Source organism: Pogoniulus pusillus, chromosome 7 (assembly GCF_015220805.1).
Source record: "Pogoniulus pusillus isolate bPogPus1 chromosome 7, bPogPus1.pri, whole genome shotgun sequence".
Lineage (NCBI taxonomy): Eukaryota > Metazoa > Chordata > Aves > Piciformes > Lybiidae > Pogoniulus > Pogoniulus pusillus.
In genome coordinates, this window is record NC_087270.1 from 5,577,423 (window position 1) to 5,600,243 (window position 22,821).

The 22,821-nt window shown below is 45.8% G+C and overlaps 1 protein-coding gene and 1 pseudogene across 6 annotated transcripts in view; one reads left to right on the plus strand and one right to left on the minus strand.

The window, feature by feature from the left end:
- ADGRF5 (adhesion G protein-coupled receptor F5) overlaps positions 1–22,821 on the plus strand; it is a 75,608-nt gene that overhangs the window by 12,131 nt on the left and 40,656 nt on the right. For 2 of the 6 annotated variants that reach the window (XM_064145757.1, XM_064145752.1), the window contains exon 1: positions 3,240–4,166. The gene's annotated coding sequence lies outside the window, so the exon portion shown is untranslated. Of the gene's footprint in view, positions 1–3,239; positions 4,167–5,672; positions 5,728–22,366; positions 22,448–22,821 lie in introns of those variants that run through there. The other 4 variants (XM_064145753.1, XM_064145754.1, XM_064145756.1 and 1 more) reach the window with 4 other exon arrangements.
- LOC135177074 (mitochondrial import inner membrane translocase subunit Tim9-like) lies at positions 10,973–17,964 on the minus strand (annotated as a pseudogene).

Below are 22,821 nucleotides of genomic sequence, written 5' to 3' on the forward strand. Positions count from 1 at the left end.
TTGTCAGAAGAAAGGATGGGAAAATAGGTCATTACATGGAGGGGTCCATTTTAAACAGGGCCCAGCTACCCCAGAGGAAGCTGCCTTAAGTTTCAGAAAGGGATGGGAGGGTAGGGACTGAAAAACCCCTGGAGAAATGACTGCCTTTTTTTCTGCTAGGGGAAATCCAACAATCACAAGGACACAAAGGCAACCATTTACAGGCGTTTTCCACTTCCTCTATTGATTTTCACGAGAGCTCAATGTGTTCTCCCTCGTTCTGCAGAAGTCCCTGCTTTGGCCTGGGTCTCTGCACTGGGATTTCCTATCAGCTATGAAGGCTTTTGGTTGCCTACTGCCAATACTGCTTTTAGCACATGAAGTTTTATATAACCCCAGACAAAATATGTTGTTAAAACCACCATCCACCGAAGCATGCAGGCCCCTAATTTGATGATAGAAGAGCTACAACAAGTCTAAAGGCTGAAAGAGCAAGCTCAGGATTAGGGATGTCAAAGAGCTGTGTCTAAGGACAGCAATGAAGAAAAAATGAAGCACTTCAGGTAGGAAAGCATCCAGCTGTGATATGCCTGTCAAGTACCAGTGAATCACTCGAAGTCTGCACATGTGGTTTATTGCTGGGATTATTCAAAATATGGACCTTTGTCTATCAATTAAATTTACTTTCACACATTTGCTTTTCCCATGCTTTTCTCTCTAGAAGATTAAACAGTCACTTAGCATTTTTCTACCTTCTCAATACAATTTGAGCTCTGTGGTAAAGGGTTGGACTTGATGATCTGTGAGGTCTCTTCCAATCTTGGTGATACTGTGATACAATTGAATTGTGCATTGCTGTAGTCATAATTCTTCTGTGATCAAATTCATGCATGTGGTGATCCAGCTTAAAACCCCCACGTTAAAACCCAATGCACTTAAACCTAAAAGAAACCCATAAAGCTGGACAATGGCAGTGTACAGCTGAAGCAGTCTAAAAACTCAAATTAATTGTTCTACCACTGCCACAAACTCCTGGAGCTTCAGGAAAAGAAACATAATATTCAAGGACCTTAGTCATGCAGATAAATGCTTTTTAGTTTACCAGTGGCTACAGTAAGGCAGTCCAGAGCATGTTGCTTCTTTTGGTATGAAACCCTGCAGCCTTCAGCACTAGTGTCACTTCTAAATATAATACTCAAGTCAGACATATAATGAGACATTTCATTACTTCCTTCCTTCTCAGCATATTAAAGCAAAGTGAGTCAGGATTTGCTGTCCCCGGTATGAGCAAAGGTTAATCCTTTTTTTCTCTGCCAGGATCACCAAGACAACTGAAATGCTCCCTTGCTGTCTGGATGCACATTAGACCATGGCAGCTCACCTGATGGTCTGACCGTTCATGATTGAGATACCTCTTGCATCATCCAGCTAGACCCCATGGCATTCAGTGATTTGTGTTAGATACAGTCATACTGAGATGCCACAGCCCACATTAGAGCCACATGGTGTGAGGTGCTGTACAAACTAGGTAAGATTTACCATGCAAAGACCCAGCACAGGATACAGAAAAAACATGAAGGGAAGGGCGACAAAGCTGGTAAGGAGCCTGGAACACAAACCCTATGAGGAGAGGCTGAGGGAGCTGGGGGTGTGCAGCCTGGAGAACAGGAGGCTCAGGGGGGACCTCATTGCTGTCTACAACTACCTGAAGGGAGGTTGTAGCCAGGTGGGGGTTGGCCTCTTCTCCCAGGCAACCAGCAACAGAACAAGGGGACACAGTCTCAAGTTGTGCCAGGGGAGGTCTAGGCTGGATGTTAGGAGGAAGTTGTTGGCAGAGAGAGTGATTGGCATTGGAATGGGCTGCCCAGGGAGGTGGTGGAGGCACCGTCCCTGGAGGTGTTGAAGAAAAGTCTGGCTGAGGCACTTAGTGCCATGGTCTGGTTGACTGGCTAGGGCTGGGTGCTAGGTTGGCCTGGATGATCTTGGAGGTCTCTTCCAACCTGGTTGATTCTATGATTCTATGACATTTCTGAGGTCCTGAAATCCTTTCCTAATCTCTAAAGCATATTAATCCAAATCTGGCCAGTTAGTTATGCTTGCTGAAAATTCAAGAGTTCAGACTTTTCTCCTTCTGTTCCAATTTTCTGAGCACCAGTCTGCATCAGTCTGCACCCTGGCAAACCAAATTGCTGTTGCTGAACCGTGCCTGGCAGGACTTATCATGAAGTCCAAAGAGCCTTTTCGTTTTGCATAATAGGACAGCACATTGATTGCAGCAAGGTCTTTCCACAAAGAGTAGTGTTCAGCTCACTTCACTGGAAATGCAGCACTGGAGACAGCTATTCCTAAGCTGGTTGTCAAGGTTCCTGTTAGTCAGTAGTGGGAATTAGCATCTCTAGTCTGAGCAGATTGAGACATTTCTTCTGGGCTGTTTCTAGCCATTCTCTAGAGCACCCATTTCTCTCTAGTTTCCAGATGTAACAGCAAATTCTGCCCTAGCAGTTCTCTAAGATTTTAAACTTCTCTCAGTCTTGAACACGAATAATACTGAAGCTGCTGAAACTATCATGGTGATAGCAACCATCTTCCATCCACCACCAAAACCACCAGCAAACCACAATACAGATGGGACTAAAAGTCAGCAAAACAAGACTGTAAGCACCTGCCATGTGCTTAAAAACAAATCACTCAGGTGTTCCACTTTAAAGACATCATTCTGTCACTGCAATGGAAGTATTGCAGCAGTCACAAGAGCACTTCTTTGAAGATTAGCTCTGGAGTCTGGAAGCCTTCAATACAATTCTACACTATAAACCATCCTTAGAAAGATGGTCCAGATACACTCTTCTTGGACCTTGAAACATGTAGCTATTGTCAGCTCCTACAGTCAAGAAGGGGAGAAGCTGATGCCTCCAGAAAGCAATACTGATCACAGATGGCACATGCCTTGTGCCATCTGATGGTTTGATGTTGGGCCACAGTGCTTTATTATGCTATCTTGCAAGAACATCAGAGATGGTGTAAAATCAGGAGACAAAAGCAGGTAGGCCATTGGAATGATCTTCATTTAGTCATCAGAAAGAGGAATGAGGCTTAAGGAGCTGTCCTCACCTTGCAGGAGTGGAATCCCATTCTGAGAGCCCCAGTGTGAGGCAGCAGGATCTGAGCAGTACAGTACAGGGCTTATTCCAAGGATAGTTGTCCTTTTGGGTGCATGATCCTGCCTAGATTTCTTCTGCACCTTGACAAGGAGCCCTTGTGGCACAGATGCTTCACTGGGGTCTTGCTGAACATAAATTCCTTGTGGCAAGGCTCTCTGATATTAATGTATCTCAGCACCTCTTAGCATGAAAGGCACCACAGCTGAAAGTCTGAGAAGCACCTACCCAATTTAAGTTCCAGATCACTGTATATAGGGACAGCTGAGGCTCTTTAAACAATTTACCCTAGGGAGGGGGAAAAAAAAAAAAGAAAAAAGTTTTGGTTTGTTTTTAATTTTGTTTTTTGTTTTGTTTTTAATTTTGGGGGTTGTTTGGGTTTTTTTTTTAACTTCCTCACCTCTGATGACCAAAAAAGTGTTTTCCCCATCTTGAACTCACACTCCCTAGCAAGCCCTATTAGAATTCCTGCCCAAGTGTCCCTTGCATCCACTTTCTCCCCCACGGCAGGAAATTGCTTAGAAAATATTTCCCAGGTTCCTTCCTGGCCAGAGGTCATCTCAGTGTTTTGGACCAGCAGGAATTACCATGTTCTCTGACACAACAAACGGAGAAGGAAGATCTGCCCTGCCCATCCAGCACAGAGCTCTCCGCCTTATGTTGTTCAGCTGCAACTCCACCCCGTGCTGATGGAGAAGGGATCAGTTCCCACTGATCACAGGAAAGGGAGGTCACAGGGCTTGCTTGATTAAATCACCACAAGCCAAAAGGTTGGCTCTCTTGTTCGCTGAGAGTTGCTCACAGGCTGTTTAAGTTGTTCCAAAAAGAAAAGCAAAACGAAAATCTCAAAACACCCAACCCAGCAACCGCAGAGCACAGAGAGCAAAGCAGGTGTGTCTCCAGCTCTTGGGAAAACAAAGGGCAGAGGCTGAGGCAAGAGTTGACACTTGAATGGGAAATTTCCTTCCCAGCACAGGAGGACGAGTTTGGAGAAGACTCAGCCAAGAGCAGCGCTTGTTGTCCTTACAGGTATGGACGATGTGTGTGAGATGTCGCATTGCTGTCCTTGTGTGGTTTAGCAGTCTGGGGTAGCTCAAGGCTGCTTGGAGGAATTTTCAGGGCCAGATTGAGACACTGTGGTGTGAGCTTTGCATGACTAGGAAGCCTGCTGTGGGTTTCTCCTGGGATGACTGTGATTAGTGTATGTTTCATTACATGTTTAAAAGCCATTTGGCTGTGGTGCGTGGGGCATATGGTTTAGGGTGCACCTTGTAGAGTAGGGTTGTCGGTCAGACTCAGTCATCCTGAGGGTCTCTTTCAACCTGAATGTTTCTGTGATACTGTGATTTTTGTAGTGGTTAGTTGGCAGTTTCCTGCAGGACACTTGGCTTTTCAGGGTGTCTATTCAGTCATTCAAGCTTCTGACAAAGTGCTGCTGTCTATAAGCCTGGCCAGTGAATTTCACAGGGGCTTTGATTAACCTCATTTGAGCTCAGGGCTGCAGAGAAAAAGAGAGACATGCATAGAAATACAGTGCTCATCTGGGCTGTGTTTATTAGATCCTAAGGCATGCTACGTGGTTTCAGAATGGACAGATCAACTGCAGTAGTGTTTGAATTGTTCTTCACTTGGTTTTATGTTTGCAGTGGCTGGGAATTGCCATGCAGATAACAGGTGCTGTGTTAGTGTCAGCTGTACAGAACAGCGGACTCATTTGAGAACAGTTTTGTGTATCCTCCTTCAGTTTCATATTAGGTGATACTTGCTGACAGAGGAGAGGGACTTGGGTCATCCATGGCCACAGGATGAGACACTGGTGTGCTGTCTTTGAGCATCATATTTTCTTGTTTCCATTCTTTTCGCTGTGTTTTGATCTCCTTAAACAAAATCCAGTGCTGGAGTGATACTGCCATGGTCTGGTTGACTGGCTAGGGCTGGGGGATAGGTTGGACTGGATGATCTTGGAGATCTCTTCCAACCTGGTTGATTCTATGATTGTCAGGGGCTACATAGGGATACTTTCTGTTGCTTTTACTTCCACTGATGTCTATAACTTCAAAAGTCCAGCTCCATCCAAATTGTTGCAGCAGTTATCTACTAGTAGTTGCTTAAATGATCATGATATGAAAAAAGCACAGCCATGGTGTGACCTTGCACAACCTTATTTCTCTCTTGGAAATGTGATGCTCTGCTTTATGTGTAAGGAGCTTTCAGATTTGGGTAAGAAAAGTGTTATTGTTTGAATGCTGTAACTCTTGCTTTCAGTGACAGTTTCATGGGAGGCAATGAGCTTGTCACAGGCAAGGGAATAGCAAGGGAAAGGACGTTAGGAATCTGAAAGCCTGAGGCTCTATTTCTCCTTGCTTAGTTGCTTGCTTTTGCACGCTGAAAACACCATTTCTCAACTGACAGACTTTCTTCTCACTCAGAAAATTCCTCATCCATTTCTGCCACTTAATCTGTCTTGAAGTGTCTGGCAACATCGCAGAATGAAGTGATACAGAAAGCAATTTAGGGACAAATCATTAACATCTGCATAGCAGCGACACTTGACTGATTTCAGTCCTGGCTCTGGCAGCTCAGGAATCCGGTGTGAGTATTTGGCATTTGTCATTATTTTATTTGCCTAGATCACTCTGATTTTGCCTCTGGTGATCCAGGGTTTGGGGAAAAAAAACCCCACAAAACAAACAGAACATCCATAGGCTTTGGGCAGATATCTTTGTCCTAATCGCCTTGATTATTTTTATGCTTTTAACACCTCTTAGGCTGGCTTAATAAAGCAGTTTTCCTAAGTCTGAATTGGAGACGTGGGAAATTCCTCAAACTAGGCAGAGCTTCCTCTCATTGTTAAAACACAAAAGACCAGTGCAGCCTTTACTAGAGTTCCTTTTTTAACCCATTCATCTTGATTAAGAAAGCCTCCCCTGCTGCTGCCACGGTTCATGGTTGAAATTCACTATTTACCAGGAGAAACAAAGCTTTGCAGTAGGCAAGCATGGATGAGAATCGTATCATCCATGAAGATGTCTTTAGCTTGGGGCTATATTTGCACATCATATCTGAAAGGAACCTGCACTTGAAACTGAAAAGGTTTGCTGTTGGAATTAATCTCTTGAAACTGAAGAGGTTTGCTGTTGGAATTAATCTCTTGAAACTGAAGAGGTTTGCTGTTGGAATTAATCCCTTGAAACTGAAAAGGTTTGCTGTTGGAATGAATCTCTGTCTTGTGCAAGAATCACAGCTTTTCAAGACCAAATGTGATGAATCTGCAGTCAAACCAAACCCCTTTCAGACAAACACTTCCAGTTTTCCATAAAGCAATCTCTTAGGACTCTGATTTCAAAGAAGGGGCCAATTGCCACTCTTGAGCTGATCCACCACAGTTGCCTGATCATAGACAGTTTGTTTCTCAAATGATCTTCCATGTTGTTGAGCCTATCTAGGGGCAGTTACCACCCATCGAATAAACTGATCCAGCACCTGCTGTGCCTGGTAATGAGGCAGCAGCTTGTCCTCCTTATCTGTGCTCAGCAGCATCCTGTAGCAGGTTGTCTAATAATTACAGGACTGTATTTGCATGTTATAATGGTGCACTGGTGGACTTAGTTAAGGATTTTTTTTACTGCATGTGCAGCCTATTCTGAGGGTCTGCCTATTTACAGTGGAGGCCTGTAAGAGGGCTAATCATCCCAAGGAGAGGCTGAGGGAGCTGGGGTTGTTTAGCCTGGAGAAGAGGAGGCTCAGGGGGGACCTCAATCCTGTCTACAACTACCTGAAGGGACATTGTAGCCAGGTGGGGGGTGGCCTCTTCTCCCAGACAACCAGCAATAGAATAAGGGGACACAGTCTCAAGTTGTGCTGGGGAAGGTATAGGCTGGATATTAGAAGGAAGTTCTTCACAGAGAGAGTGATTGGCATTGGAATGGGCTGCCCAGGGAGGTGGTGGAGGCACCGTCCCTGGAGGTGTTGAAGCAAAGCCTGGATGAGGCACTTAGTGCCATGGTCTGGTTCACTGGCTAGGGCTGGGTGCTAGGTTGGCCTGGATGATCTTGGAGGTCTCTTCCAACCTGGTTGATTCTATGATTCTATGGTTCTATGTTATGATGGATACTGTACCTTTAATCCAGCTCTGCACCCAGCCCATATCTTTATCCAAACTTCAGCATAACCTTATAAAAGCCTGTAATGAATTCTGTTCCAAAGCTCTCCTCTGTTTGTGGTAACTCACATATGGGCAAGCCAAACAAGATGGTTGTGCTGGGTCTGCCTAGGAAGGACATAACTTTCTTCATAACAGTAGATGAAGTGTTATGTTTTGAACGTGTGGCTAGGTGTGTTGATGGCATACACCAATGTTTTGGCTATTGCTGAGCAGTGCTTGCAGTTTCCCAACCTTCCTCTGTAGTGAGTGGTGTGTGGGGGGGGTGGTGGGAAGGGATACACCTGCAAAAGATGATTCAAATTCACAATAAAAAGATATATCAAACCACATAATGTCTTGTTCAACAATAAAACCCAGGGGTGGGGTACAGGATTGTCTTCCAAGGTGATTGTTTTTTGGAGGCTTGATGGGCATCTGCTTTCTTGTGGGAGGTGGTGATAGCCTTCACAACACTTCTTTTTTCTTTCCTCTTTCTTTCCCTTATTAACTTGCATTTATATCAATCTACTAGTTCTCTTACTTTCCCTGTTCTCTCCATATCCCACTGACAGGTGAGAAGTGAGTGGTTATAAGGCTGCCTCACTTCAAGTTAGGGTCAACCCGCTACAATACAGTATCTGTCCCACCTTTTAGACACCTTCTAATGGACAACTTTTAAACAAATGGAAGTTTTTCCCATCCCAGAAAAAAACTTCTAACTCCCATATGTCATCTGATTTGTACAGAGTAATATTTAGTTTTGGAAGAACTCAAAGGCCAGCTAAAACTGGCCACTCTTGACATTGAAAACCTTCCTTCTGTCTGGAAGGCGAGTCGTGTCTCATTTACCTTCTAAGTATTTCTACAGCCCTTTATTAGGCTGTCAGCACAAGGACATCAGTGTGTGTGACACCTGCCCAGGTTCTGTCTAAACACCCTGTGAAGTAGAGTCAGCTAATACCATCCTTGTTTGGCAACGGAGAACAGAAGCACAGAGAAAATGAGGGTCTGCTTACAGGGCTGGCTCTTGTCAGCCAAGGCTCTGCCTAAGACCACCTCAACAGGAGAGAAAATGCTGTGGCAGGTCAGGTTTGTGCATGCCTGTAGCAGAGCTGCACATATCCCCCACTTAAATCTTAATACAAAACATTAATTTCCAAATACCTTCCCCCCAGATCTAACAGAGCTGTGATCTAGTGAAGTAATTTACTGTCCTCGGAAATTCCTCAAAACAGCAGAGTTTCCCCCAATTGTTCATGGACAGAGGAAAAGCTCTACTTGAGTTCCTGCTTCATCTCATTCTTGTGACCACATGCTCAGCCCTCAACAGCCATCAAGTTGAGTGTGTAAAAACCATCTTCATTCCAAAGCTGCCCCTACGTGCCTTGGGACAGGCTGCTCGCAGCATATCCCTTGCTCCCGAGATTGTCGTAATGTTCCTTCTGGAGGGAGAACTTCTTCAAACTGTTGCATCTGGTCCCTAAAATGCAGGTTTCTTGATTCTGTGGCTGAGATCCCAGATGAGCCTGTGCATGCTTGAGGTCTCTCTGGCTCTAGAAGAGGACTGATGGCACTTCCTTCCTCTCATTATCCATCCTGTTTCAGGCTTACAGCTTCAAAAGTCTGATTGCCATGCATAAGCACTGGCCCTTGTCTCAGCAAGGACATGGAAGTTGTTTGAATCATGTAATCACAGAGTAGTTTGGGTTGGAAGGGACCTTAAAGATCCCAATGGCCCTGTCATGGGCAGTGACACCTCCCACTAGATTAGGTGGCTCCATCTATTTCTCATCTACCTGGCTTTAAACACTTTCAGGAAGGGGGCATCCACAATTTCTCTGGTCAGGCATTGTCTCACCACCCTCACAGGGAAGAATTTCTTCTGAATATCTAATCTAAAGCTTTTGTCTCAGTTTAAAACCATTACCTCTGCTACACTGATAAAGAGTTCCCCCCCACCCATCTTTCTTAAACCCCTTTAAGTACTGGAAGACCACAATAAGGTGTCCTGCTCTGGCAGGGGGTGTTGGACTTGATGATCTCCTTGCCCCCCTTCCAACACCTAATATCCTGTGATCCTGTGATAAGGTCTCCCCAGAGCCTTCTCTTCTGTAGGCTGAGTGACCCCAACTCTCCCAGGCTGTTCTCACAGGAAAGATGTTCTGCAGTGTTAATGGAAATCTACCTCCAAAACTGTGCTCCTCTGCAATGGTCCAGCAGTGTTTCAGCACCATAGTACCAAGCTTGGCAAAGGCCTGATCCTTCTGATAGAAAGGAGGTTTTCCTTGTCCTTAATGTAAGTGTAGGTGCTTTTGAGAGTGTGTGAGGGTGATTCCCAGTCAAGTAAGATTTAGATTGTGCATACAGGCAGCAGAGAGAAACACAAGTGCCTCTGAAGGTTTCCCAAAGTTAGGCACTGACCTTGTCCCACAGAGAGCTGAGGAGCTGAATATTCCCCATCTTGAAATGCACCTTTTCTCTTACATCATGCTAAGGTTAGGAGAAATACCTGTAACAGCACAGCATGAGAAGCTGGAGGTGTTCCTTAACCTTGAGGCCATCCATCAGGGCACAGCTCACCTCCATAAGCCTGACTTCTCCTTTCCCTCTAAAACAAAGCCACCTAGGCTGTGCTGCTGAGTGGGAAAAGCCCCATAACCATGCTGTTCTTTGAAGAATTTCTGTGATGCTTGGTGCTGATGTTGGTTGAAATAGGCAACTGGGTAACTAGCTCTCCTAGAAAAGCAGGGCAGAAGGACACTCCAGCAGGTCATCTACTTCAGCCCTATATCTCATGGCAGGGTTTTATTTAGCTCTCCAAAGGCAGCTAGGGGTGTGGGAAATGCCTTTCCTCTACCCAGCTCAATGTCTGATCCCTACTGCGGGGTGCAAGTTGTTGTTGCATTGCCATGCTTTTAGACCATGTAAGCCCAGCATGCACCATAGGGGTTCACAAGACTGGGTTCATCTCTAGTCTAAGTCTGAAGTGTGATGTCGGTCTGAATGATCTCAAGCATCTCTTTAAAGTCTAATATTCCTTAAAGACTTCAGAACATCCATAAAACAAACTAGTCCCACCTGTATTGATGATATTCTGTCTTGGTCTCATGCTTCACTTCAGTGATGAAGGGAGGTTGTAGCCAGGTGGGGGTTGGTCTCTTCTCCCAGGCAACCACCAACAGAACGAGGGGACACAGTCTCAAGTTGTGCTGGGGGAAGTCTAGGCTGGATGTTAGGAGGAAGTTGTTGGCAGAGAGAGTGATTGGCATTGGAATGGGCTGCCCAGGGAGATGGTGGAGTCACTGTCCCTGGAGGTGTTGAAGAAAAGCCAGGCTGAGGCACTTAGTGCCATGGTCTAATTGATTGGATAGGTGATAGGTTGGACCAGATGATCTTGGAGGTCTTTTCCAACCTGGTTGATTCTATGATTCATGGTTTTGAAAACATACAGACAAGTGTAGCCTTGAAAGAAGTTAAATACTACCTCTCTTTAGCATTTCTCAGTTAGCCTGTGCTTTGGAAGACAAATAAGTACAAGAATAATAAAGCTGGAAGGGAGATCAGTGGGTCAAATTAGAAACACTTCTTTTTTTCTCTCACACTTCATCATTGCAGGAGGGAATGATTGAGGTGTGGACAACAGAAACCTACTTTCATTGATGTAGGGGATTTCCCTCCTTTTATATGATTCTTAGTGCAAAAGGTGTATGCTGTTTTCTACCTCCACATTTTCATCTCTAGGTGCAACAGGCGAGGCCCTCAGGCAGGAAAATCCTGCTTTCCAGAGCTGGATGATACAAACTCCAAATGGCTGACACCAATGTGACTTGTAGTAGCTTCCTATACAACCAGCTGTGCCTGCAGCAATAACAGGAAAAAAATCAAGAGGTTAATAAAATGAAACGAGCAGGAAGCACACAGTCATCAGACTTTCTAGTACTTCAGTCTATAGAAGAAACCTGTGGCTGGCCCAATTTAGGGACCTAATCCAAAACTCATTCAAGCCCATGGAAATTCCACTTCAACGGATGTTGTTAGACCTGACTTTTCATTATAGCCATATGGGGATGTGGAGAATTCCACCTTCCATGTACTCCCACAGTGCTGATGTGCTAGTTTGAAGCTAGCTAGAATGTTTTGGTGAGAAGAACTAGCTTACAGGCTGGGAAAGGGAAAACAATGGTGATGTCTGCTTCCCTCAGAAGTCTCACTAAGGAGTTTGGGAAGAAGAAATGAAAGCATTACATAACACTCTCGCCATTTTTTCTCACTCACTCTGCCCTGGGCTGCTGACTGAGCTGCATCTCTCTAACACACTTTCCACTCACCTTTGCTTCTTAACCTCTTGGCTGAACCTCCATTCTTCCTTGGGACTGGGGTAAGGTTGAGAGGGGCAGGGGGAAGGTGCAGGAGTGGTTGAGAGCCCCTCCTGGGGACTCAGGTTTCTGGGAGGGCTGTTGTGTTTCTGTATTCCCTTTTCCCTTGTCTATTTCTGTCTATAACTGTATATACTGTAACTATCTGCTTGTATATTGTGCTAGCTGTAAATAAATAGCTTCATTTATATTCCCAGAGCTGGCTGAGACTAGTCTGGGTGATTTCTAAAGTGTTGGGGGGGCAGGGAATACCCAAACCATCACAGCTGAGCTCCAAATCTCTTACTTTATTACTGCTAGCTGTGAGATATGCCTGATGCTAGTAACTGCAGATGTTCCAGAAAGGATGAGGGAAAGAAGGGAAAATTCAGTGCTACACCCCTTCTCCTATCACAGCCATCTGTGGTGAGCAAATGTATGCTAACAGGTGCTTTTCCACTGCTTTTCAGAACATGGTACTCACTGCATGCAAAGAGCTGGAGTAGCAGATTGGAATGCATTGTTTTATTCTTGCTTGCTTTGCTTTGCCTTTTTTCATTTGTTCCTCCTATGAAACTCCAATACAAAAGTCAGGCAGGAGCCATTAGCTAGAGTTGAGAAAAATCATCTGAGCAGAGATGAAGGAAAAATGCCAAGAGGTGTGATGGTTTGGGTGTTCCCTGCCCCCCCACAATTTAGAAATCACCCAGACTAGGCTCAGCTGGCTCTGGGAATATAAACGAAGCTATTTATTTACAGCTAGCACAATATACAAGCAGATATTTACAGTCTATACAGTTATAGACAGAAATAGACAAGGGAAAAGGGAATACAGAAACACAACAGCCCTCCCAGAAACCTGAGTCCCCAGGAGGGGCTCCCAACCACCCCTGCACCTTCCCCCTGCCCCTCTCAACCTTACCCCAGTCCTAAGGAAGAATGGAGGTTCAGCCAAGAGGTTAAAAAGCAAAGGTGAGTGGAAGGTGAGGTTAGGGAGATGCAGCTCAGTCAGAAGCCCAGCCAGAGAGTGAGACAAAATGGCCAGAGTGTTATCTAATGTTTTTCTTTCTTCTTCAGCAAGACTCTGAGGGAAGCAGACATCACCACTGTTTTCCTTTCACAGCCTATGATCTAGTTCTTCTCACCAAAACATTCTACCCTGCTTCAAACTAGCACAAGAGGAAAGCAAGAACTGGGCAGGACGATCTTTTTTTTTTCCCAGTAACATTCTGATTTAAACTTTATTTAAACTTTGATTTCTGCTATCCTTGTTTTCAGCCTGGCATATTAATACAGGGAGCATTCATCCCTCCTCTTACGAGTACCATGACATCTGTTTGCTCACAAACAAACAACCCCACAGAACTGCCCACGCATCCCTGCTGAAAAACAAAACTTCTGGTCAGGCCCTACGAGGAGAGGCTGAGGGAGCTGGGATTGGTTAGTCTGGAGAAGAGGAGGCTCAGGGGAGACCTTATTGCTATCTGCAACTACCTGAGGGGTGGTTGTGGCCAGGGGGAGGTTACTCTCTTCTCTCAGGTGGCCAGCACCAGAACGAGAGGACACAGCCTCAAGCTACACCAGGGGAGATTTAGGCTGGAGGTGAGGAGAAAGTTCTTCACTGAGAGAGTCATTGGACACTGGAATGGGCTGCCCGGGGAGGTGGTGGAGTCGCCGTCCCTGGGGCTGTTCAGGGCAGGATTGGACGTGGCACTTGGTGCCATGGTCTGGCCTTGAGCTCTGTGGTAAAGGGTTGGACTTGATGATCTGTGAGGTCTCTTCCAACCTTGGTGATACTGTCATACACCAGCTAGCTCAGCCCACTGCAGCATGCTAGGCACAGACCTGGAACCACATGTTTCCTCAAACATCACAGAGAAAGTATCTCGCAGGCTGTTTGTTGCCTGTTTGAATCCTTATCACTAAGTGGTTCGATTTGGAGTCCTTGATTAATTTGTGTTTATTTTATTTTTGTTCTCATTCAGATGTGTTATCTAAGGTCAATGCAACTTCCCCTGCCCCCCCCCTTTCCTTTTTAGCCAACTCTCCCATGAAATATTGTTGTGCCTGGGTGTGTGTTTCTTAAAGTCATTGTGTGTTTTATGTCTGAAACAAACATCGTCTGATCATCCAACTTATTACGCACTACCCAGAGGTCTTGTTTTGTGCGCAGAAGGGAAAGCTCTTCTGCTGTGGCTGAGGAAGGTTGGAGGTTGCTCTCTTCTCTCAGGTGGCCAGCACCAGAACAAGAGGACACAGCCTCAGGCTGTGCCAGGGGAAATTTAGGCTGGAGGTGAGGAGAAAGTTCTTCCCTGAGAGAGTCATTGGACACTGGAATGGGCTGCCCGGGGAGGTGGTGGAGTCGCCGTCCCTGGAGCTGTTCAAGGCAGGACTGGACGTGGCACTTGGTGCCATGGTCTAGCCTTGAGCTCGGTGGTAGAGGGTTGGACTTGATGATCTGTGAGGTCTCTTCCAACCTTGATGATACTGTGATATTGTGAAGAACTGGAAACGAGGGCTTTAGCCACAGAGACCAAGAGCTGTTTGAAGCAAAACATAAACCAGGGCTCAGTTGCTATAAACTACTGCACAGCCATTGAGCTAGGCTGTCTTGTACAGGCTGCACACCTGCTCTCTTCACACCTTCACCTCCACTGATCTCAGGGCACCACTGTCCTCTCATCCAAAATGCCTGAAGGGAGGCAGGCCTTTTTGAGCTGGCATGTGGACAAATGAATGTAATTAAGGTCACAAAAGACATAGTCCAGCTGGAAGGATGGAGAGCAGGACAAGTACTGAAGAGATTGGGGACTGCTGTTCTAGAATGACATAAATCTCTTCAGCCTGGAATGCTGATAAAGAATGTAAAAGTGATGTATGCTGCTATGAGGCTGTGGAGCAAGTGCACCATCCACTTTGCTAATTAAGGACCAGACCTGACTCTTGTGCTTGGCACATTCAAAGCAAGAAAAGAAGATTTAGAGCTCTTTGCTACATGCATGCCAAGAATGTATTGTTTATGGCTCTGGTACAACCCCAAGTGTATCTGTGCCATGCTTCACTGATAAGACCAGCAAAGCCATGAGCTATGGGGGTGTCATCTCTCTGTCAAAGGTGGGGGTACCTGCTCTGACGAAAAGTTTGTGTGGGAAGCTACCTCACTGACACTAGACCTCTAATCTGTCTCTCTCACAGGACAGGTGAACTTGGTTCCTAGTGCTATAAGGGAGACAAGATAGAGGTCTAGGGTCAGTGTGGTAGCTTCCCAGACAGGTCAACTGTACAACTAGTCAGCAACCAGGACAGTGCAAGTCTCTTGTGGAATGTGGTGAACTGTTTCTCACCTTTCTTCTTCCCTGAGTCAATGCTTAACTAATAACTATTGCAGTTAATGCCTCTTCATATCAGAACACTCTTCCTGGATTCAGCAGATTGCTGTTCTACACTAAGAAGCAGTAAGTTCAGCTGTGGACTGTTCCAGGGCTGGCAGGTACTGTCCAGACTATGTTGAAAAGCTCATGGAAAGTTCTGCTGGGTGCTCTCGGATCATTAAGAGTGTTGTGATGACTTGGCCATTCAGCTGGCCAGTATTTTCTATGCTCCCAATTACATGGCTGAGAGGTTCCCGTTCCAGCCAATGTGCCTTGCAAACATGAGTCTTGCAGAACTCATTTCTTCTTGCAGGAAGTCCTTCTTGGTCATGATTTAAGCCTGACCTGCAAATAGCTGGGACTAAATTATTTTCATTTTACTTGTAGACTTGAGTATGTAAAAATATCATCACCAGTTCATGGGAAGGCTTGCAGAGGAATAGAGGAGTGCAGTCAAGAGGGTAAAGTATTTACTTCCTAAATAAGAATGGAAAATGAATGTAGGAAAGGATGTGAACCAGACCCCTTCTCTGGAAATACTACTTTATGAAAGCCCTTTGTGAGGCTCTAGATACAATTCACCACCTCCAGGCTTAAACCAATGGGAGATGTCCAGAAAGCAATTACTGAACTTGCCTAAGGTGGATACAGGTAAATGGAACACAGCTCTAAGTGCACAGATCAGTGGTCTGGTGTGTTCTCTGAACTCATTCCTTGCACAGAAATTGAAGCAGCCTAGAGAAACAGATGTGAATGCAAGAGGTCAATAAACAAGCCTCATTGCCACCAGCTCACATAGAGGCAGAATCAAGGTCTGTTTTCCATGTCAGCTGTTTTAGTGATTGTTCTTAACAACTTCCTCTGGAGGGAACTTTGTTGTTGCCCCAGGTAGCCTAACTCAGTCCTTCTAGCTTTCACAGTTACATATTCTCCATAACCACCAACACACATATCTTTGTTTCAGATTGATTGACTTTATCCTTTACACACCTGTCACTGTGAACATTGGTGTCAATCCTTTACCAACAGACTGAGTCTTGTCCTGTCTAAACTGAGCACCCTTCAACCTGTTTTCAGGGTCATACCCTGCTCATGCCTTAGTATTCACATGGCTCTGCTTTGGACGATCTGCAACGCAGCAACATCTGGACAGAGTGCTCCAGACAGTGCATCAACAGCATCAAATAGAGCACTTTTGTTACCTTTCAGGTCTTAAACTAAAAATATGTGTTAATGAACTCCAGAATGACTTTAAGGGTTATTTTCAGCATGATTATACTGAATGAATTCAGATGGCAGCTTGCTAGAGCTCTGCCAGGTTCCTCATACTCAGGTAGGCAAAACTGTACAATAGACTACAAATTATAAATAGAGGATAAATTAAGCCTCAAGCATTGCCAGATTCACCCCCAAACCCTTCTGTCTTGAAGTAATCTGACTGCTAGTTCCAGTAAGCTTGGGATTTCTTACATTTCTAATACACATCTCTCTGTGGTGCTGACCATGCAAAATTCAGACTCAAAATACGAAGAGCAAACCATGTAAGAACCTGAAGTGTTGCATCCAGTCTCTGAGAGGTTTTGCCATCTCTTCCTGGGCCTGGGATACAAGTGGCAATAGGGTTTGATTACAAAAGTTGCTGTGATTAGATTCCAGAGAAAACACTGAAGTGTTAAAGGCCAGAAATGGAACAAATATGTGAGTCAAGAGGGCAGCATCTTGTTAACTTCATTTGTAAGCTGTTTCCACATTTAATTTTGCTTTGAAGAATATCTCATAGGTTGCATCTACATGGGAACATTAGCCTGGTCTGTTTTGCTCATGGCAGACAAAATGTGTTCACAACAATGACTTACAAGATCAGTGTAACTCAGCCTTGCTTTCCATCGATGCTCCTTGTTCAGAACGAACGTTCTCTGATACAGCTTTTTCTTGCTTTCCTGAGCCTGTGAGGGCTATGTATAGCCTCAACTGTTTAGACTAAAAGTGTTCTGAGGTTGAAACTTCAGAACTCTAAAATCCAGGAAGTTCAGTTTCCAGTGACATGACAGTACATGATGAATGTATACAGGAAAAAACAACAGGATGATCAGGACCTGCCCTTGTGCTCACGCACCAGTTGGTTATATACCTAATGCTCTGTCATTGTGCAGTTTGCACATTCCTCTGCTAAGTGAGCTAAGACTTCTCATACTTTAAGGCTGCAGTTTGATGATGCAGTGTCTTGAGCAGGAACTCTCTTTTAGGGGATCTCTTCCCCTTTATGCCTGGGACACAAACCCTATGAGGAGAGGCTGAGGGAGCTGGGGGTGTTTAGCCTGTGGAAGAGGAGGCTCAGGGGGGACCTCCTTGCTGTCTACAACTCCCTGAAGGGAGGTTGTAGCCAGGTGGGGGTTGGTCTCTTCTGTCAGGCAGCCAGCAACAGAACAAGAGGACACAGTCTCAAGTTGTGCTGGGGGAAGTCTAGGCTGGATGTTAGGAGGAAGTTGTTGGCAGAGAGAGTGATTGGCATTGGAATGGGCTGCCCAGGGAGGTGGTGGAGTCACCGTCCCTGGAGGTGTTGAAGCAAAGCCTGGATGAGGCATTTAGTGCCATGGTCTATTTGACTGGCTAGGGCTGGGTGCTAGGTTGGCCTGAATGATCTTGGAGGTCTCTTCCAACCTGCTTGATTCTATGATTCTTTCCTATTCTCATACCCAAAGGTGGAAAGAGCTGGACAAGCAGTCTTGCTTTAGCTGCCAGAGGTTTGTTCTCCTGGAATCTCATGGTGATCCTTTGTGTAGATTTTAAATACTTCTGCAGGCAGTGGTCTGAGCAAGTTGTCTTTTCTGGCTTAACCTCTCTGTTAGTGAAATGTTTTATGCAATCCAGGAAGGTGTTTCTCTAAGAGCATTTTATGTTCTGAGAAACTCTCTGAACTTCTTGGTCTGATCAGGTTCTGGTAGTTGTCCAGCCATATTCTACAGCCTGTGTTTTACTCACCTATTAACTGCTCTTAAAATTGCTTGAAAACCACATCAAATGAAAAATGGAGAGTAGGAGAGTTTAAATGAGATCAGTTTTCCAGTCAAGGGCTGACAATGTGAGAAGCTAATCTGGTCTAAGACAAACCTGCTCTCCTCTTCATCCCATCCTCTGCGCTGGCACTGCTACTTAGCAAAAACTGCAAAGAAACTCTGCAACTGTTCCCATAGGCATGGGCCATGTATTCATGCTGAACTGCTTTCCTCCTCCTCTTTACTCCCCTGTCTTTCCTGACAGTGGGGAGATTGCCTCTCCCTTCCCTCCTTGGAGCACGTGTCTGCTCATCTCCTTGCTCTGGTCCTGTCACTCACTGCTCCCTTCTCTGAGCTGATTAAACTCACTCAGATGAAAGCAAGCTAGATGCTTTGTCACTGATTTAATTTTCTGTGGAATAGTGAGATAAATTGGCTCAGAAAGGAATCTGGAAGGCACCAGTGCAAGGCTTGCAGAGAGAGAGGTGGCTGTATTCAGTGCTGTAGATGCAAACTCAGTTTTCTGCTTATTCAAATTCCTAAACCAGCTTGGGTGGATAATAAACCAGACCAATGCCTCTGCAACAGTGGGGACAAGCCTTAAGGGCAACAAGGGTATCAATCAGGCCAATTTGCCAATTTAGTCACCTCAAAAGTGCTGCAGAGTGGCTGGCTGAGGGCTGAGTCACCAGGCTTAGGGAGCAGGAGGTGACCAAGTTTACAGAAGAAGGAACAGGAATAGGCTGTATTGCTTCCAAGGACATTGCACCTTCAAATTGGCTCACTGAAGAGAACTTTACAGTCACATACTGTGAAATCCTCTGCATCCTTAGTAAATGGCTGGCACCTGCAAAGGCTGCAGGGCAAGCTTTGTTAAACATTCATTTTGCTTTCTGTGACTCATGCCCAGCAAGAGCCAAAATGCTGTGACCTGTCTTAGGGCTGTTAGAAGTGGAGCAATTAGCACACACATCACAGACAGCAGAAAGAGGATTGAAGACATAGTCTGAGTTCACTGGGACACAAAAATGACTACCACTCTAAACAGTTAACATCAAGTGCAACAGAAACTGTGCCCAGTGCCAGCATGGCAGCCGTTCCTCGCAGTCCCCTGAAACAGTGCCAGTATCACAGTATCACCAAGGTTGGAAGAGACCTCATAGATCATCAAGTCCAACCCTTTACCACAGAGCTCAAGGCTAGACCATGGCACCAAGTGCCACGTCCAATCCTGCCTTGAACAGCTCCAGGGACGGCGACTCCACCACCTCCCCGGGCAGCCCATTCCAGTGTCCAATGACTCTCTCAGTGAAGAACTTTCTCCTCACCTCCAGCCTAAATCTCCCCTGGCACAGCCTGAGGCTGTGTCCTCTTGTTCTGGTGCTGGCCACCTGAGAGAAGAGAGCAACCTCCTCCTGGCCACAACCACCCCTCAGGTAGTTGTAGACAGCAATAAGGTCACCCCTGAGCCTCCTCTTCTCCAGGCTAACCAATCCCAGCTCCCTCAGCCTCTCCTCGTAGGGCTGTGCTCAAGGCCTCTCCCCAGCCTCGTTGCCCTTCTCTGGACACGCTCAAGCATCTCAATGTCCCTCCTAAACTGGGGGGCCCAGAACTGAACACAGCACTCAAGGTGTGGTCTAAGCAGTGCAGAGTACAGGGGCAGAATGACCTCCCTGCTCCTGCTGACCACACCATTCCTGATGCAGGCCAGGATGCCACTGGCTCTCTTGGCCACCTGGGCACACTGCTGGCTCATGTTCAGGCGGGTATCAATCAGCACCCCCAGATCCCTCTCTGTTTGGCTGCTCTCAGCCACTCCGACCCCAGCCTGTATCTCTGCATGGGCTTGTTGTGGCCAAAGTGCAGCACTCTGCACTTGGAGCTATTTCCTTGCAAAGAGCTTTAGGAGAGAGTGGAGTCTGCCCCTTGCCAGCTTCAGAGAGGTGGAAAATTCTGCCAAATCAGAGCAGCAAAGTGCCCTAACTCCAATCCTGAGTACAGAGTGATGGAGAAATGGGTTCAGGACAGCCAGTATTAAAGCAAGGGCTGGATGCTTTCGAGGACAACATAGACACTGATGCTCATTGTAGAAATCCAATTCCTAGGAAGTTCTGAGTGGCTGCTCTGAAAAACAGGTCTTATGCACACATCTCCAGGGGAAATGGAAAAGTAAGAACTGTTGGGAATATCATACTCATAGACAGAGAAGGTATCTCTGGCTCCCAGCTGAAAAAGAGGGGTTAAAGAGAATACAGAAACAAGATGGAATGAGATAGGAGCAGCCTGGGGTTGAGGAGATGGGAAATGGGGCTGAGGCAGGCAACTGAAGGAGAAAAAGGACTGCTGTGGGCCTCAGTATATGGAATATGTCAGTGTCTATACACATACACACCAGGAATAGAATGGTTTTGTTTGGAAGGTCATCCAGGCCGATCCCCTTGAAATTGTCAGGGATATCTTTGACTACATCTGGTTGCTCAGAGACTCATCCAACCTTACCTTGAATGCTTCCAGGGATGGAGTTTCTGCTGCCTCCCTGGGCATTCCAGGCCAGTGTTCCACCATCCTCATTGTAAAAAAAATCTTCCTTATACATCTAGTCTAAATCTCCTCTCTTTAAGTTTAAAACCATTAGCTCTTTTCTGTCACAGCAGGTCCTGCTAAAAAGACTGTCCCAGTCTTCCTTATAAGCTCCTCCTTAAGTACTGCAAGGCCACAATAAGATCTTCTCAGAGTCTTCACCTCTCTAGTCTGAGCAGTCCCAGCTCTCTAAGCCTTTCCTCATAGCAGAAGTCTTCCATTCCTCTGGCCATTTTTGTGGCTCTCTTCTGGACATGTTGCAGCAGGTTCATATCTTTCTTGTGCTGAGCACTCCAGAGCTGGACATGGTACACCCAGTGGGGTTTCATCAGAGCAGAGTAGAGAGGCAGAGTCACCTAGCTCGACCTACTGACCAAGCTGCTCTTGGTGTAGCCCAGGATGCAATTGGCCTTCTGGGCTATGAGCACACATTTCAGAATCATGTCTAGTTTTTTATTAACCAGTATCCCCTAAATCCCTCTCCCCAGGGCTGCTCTCAATCCATTCGTCTCCCAGCCTGTATTGATACCAAGGACTGCCCTGACACAGGTGCAGGACCTTACATTTCAGGTTCACACAGGTCTGTTCTTAAGCTTCTCCAGGTCCCATTGGATGGCAACCTGCCCCTTAAGTCTGTTAAGAATGCCACATGCCCCTATTGTGACTGCTGGATGTCACAACCCCTCAACCCGCAAAGCAGTGTCGTAATGGGAAAGGCATGCCATCTTATCAGGGATCTTACTGACAGTTTTGCTTCCATGTTCTTTCTGTGGCATGGCAGAGAGTGGCATTTACATCATGACTTAGTTGTCTGCCTCTGAGAGGTGCCCTTTTATATTGCTCTGGTGTATCCCACCAGGCCTTCAGCTGCTGCAAGGTGCCCCCGGAGATCCCAGGGCATATCTTCCTACCCCATGAGTCTGCCACTCACCCATGGATTTCTTAGGAGAAATTAAACTCTCCATGGGGAATGTTTCCAGTCTGTTGGAGAACAGGAAGTCTTTCCATAGCCCTATTGCCTGAATAAGTCACTGTTTAAGAATTAATTCCCCACAACACAAGTTGAATCCCAGGTTTCTCCCCAGGCACTGCTTGCATGCAGTGAGTCACTGCCTCACACACTTGCTGTGGAAACAAATACTTTTGACAAAGCAGCTGTCATCAAGCATGGTCATGACAACAGCCCCACTGTTATCTAGACAGATGTCCCCTGTTCGTGAAGTGCCTTCCTGGCTCCAGATTTTGCTCATAACACATCAGGGTTCCACCTGGTTCCTGGGGATTTCCTGCTCTTCCCCATTTTCCACAGAAGGTGTAGCTTCTCCAAGGACATCAATGCCAGGGCCAGCTCAACAGCAAGCATGCTGCCACCTTGAGCAGGGAAACTTTAGGGTTTTCCTCCCTTGTTATTTAAATCAAAACCCACAAGCGTTTTACCATGGCTGCAAAACATAATTTTACTGCTCCCAGTCTCCAACACCCTCTTTTGTGAGAGCATAGCAGGTGAGTAACAGCAGCAGAACGAGTTAGTCCACTTGAACTAATCTGCAGATAAGGCGCTGAAGGACTCAGATGAGTGCAGTGGGAAATAACAAGTACTACCTGATGAATGGTATCAGGAAGTATCTCCTCTTAAAATACCTTGTGGGTTTTCTGCAGTGGCATCTCTGGTCAGCCTCACACTTGAAAACTGAGTGCAGGCTCCAGAGGTGACTGGTTTTCTGGGCAGTAATAACCTGTCCAGCTAATCACACAAGCTCCTGTGTTTCGGTTTCCCTTTGAGAACACAGCCTGGGATGTAGTAGAGAGAAGAGGATGTTTCAGATGGATCTAACAAGAAGATCCCTTTGAATCACCTGAGAAGGTAAAGCATATTATATGTCTGGATGGTTTTATTTCCTAAAACGTTTGTGATGGTAACTGTTGTGCTGAGTGGATACCTAAGAGAGAATTTCCTTCGCAACAGCTATGAAAGAAAAGAAGTATACAGAAGGAGCAAAAAGAAGTATACAGAAGGAGCAAAAAGAAGGTCAAGCAGATACTTATGTCCTGAGTTAAAGTGAGACCCTGCTACTTACTTCTAGGAATTTTCTGAACTTCAGATGTAGCTACTCTATTTTACTTTCAAATGATTTGGTAGCAAACCTGGGTTTCTTTAGCAATCTGGGATTTAGGAAGTAAAAGATATTGCTGCCCCCCTGGGAGACAGTTTGTAGGAGAAATGTGCCCATGTATTTT